This window comes from Sinocyclocheilus anshuiensis, unplaced genomic scaffold, assembly GCF_001515605.1.
Source record: "Sinocyclocheilus anshuiensis isolate Anshui unplaced genomic scaffold, SAMN03320099.WGS_v1.1 scaffold1228, whole genome shotgun sequence".
In the NCBI taxonomy this organism is placed as follows: domain Eukaryota; kingdom Metazoa; phylum Chordata; class Actinopteri; order Cypriniformes; family Cyprinidae; genus Sinocyclocheilus; species Sinocyclocheilus anshuiensis.
In genome coordinates, this window is record NW_015547716.1 from 555,288 (window position 1) to 555,608 (window position 321).

Genomic DNA, 321 nt, shown 5'->3' on the forward strand with positions numbered 1-321 from the left:
ACTCACTCACACACTCAAACTCACACACACACACACACACACACTCACACTCACTCACACACACTCAAACTCACTCACACACACACTCAAACTCACTCACACACTCAAACTCACACACACACACTCAAACTCACACACACACTCAAACTCACACACCCCCACTCATTTACACACACTCACTCTCAAACTCACTCAAGCTCACACACTCAAACACTCATTCACATATACACACGCTCACTCATATACATACACACACTCAGACTCACACACACACACACTCAGACTCACACACACACACACACACACTCACACACACACACA

The 321-nt window shown here is 45.8% G+C and overlaps 1 protein-coding gene across 5 annotated transcripts in view; it reads right to left on the reverse strand.

Moving 5' to 3' along the window:
• pus7 (pseudouridine synthase 7) overlaps positions 1 to 321 on the reverse strand; it is a 13,395-nt gene that overhangs the window by 2,213 nt on the left and 10,861 nt on the right. The window lies entirely within an intron of this gene.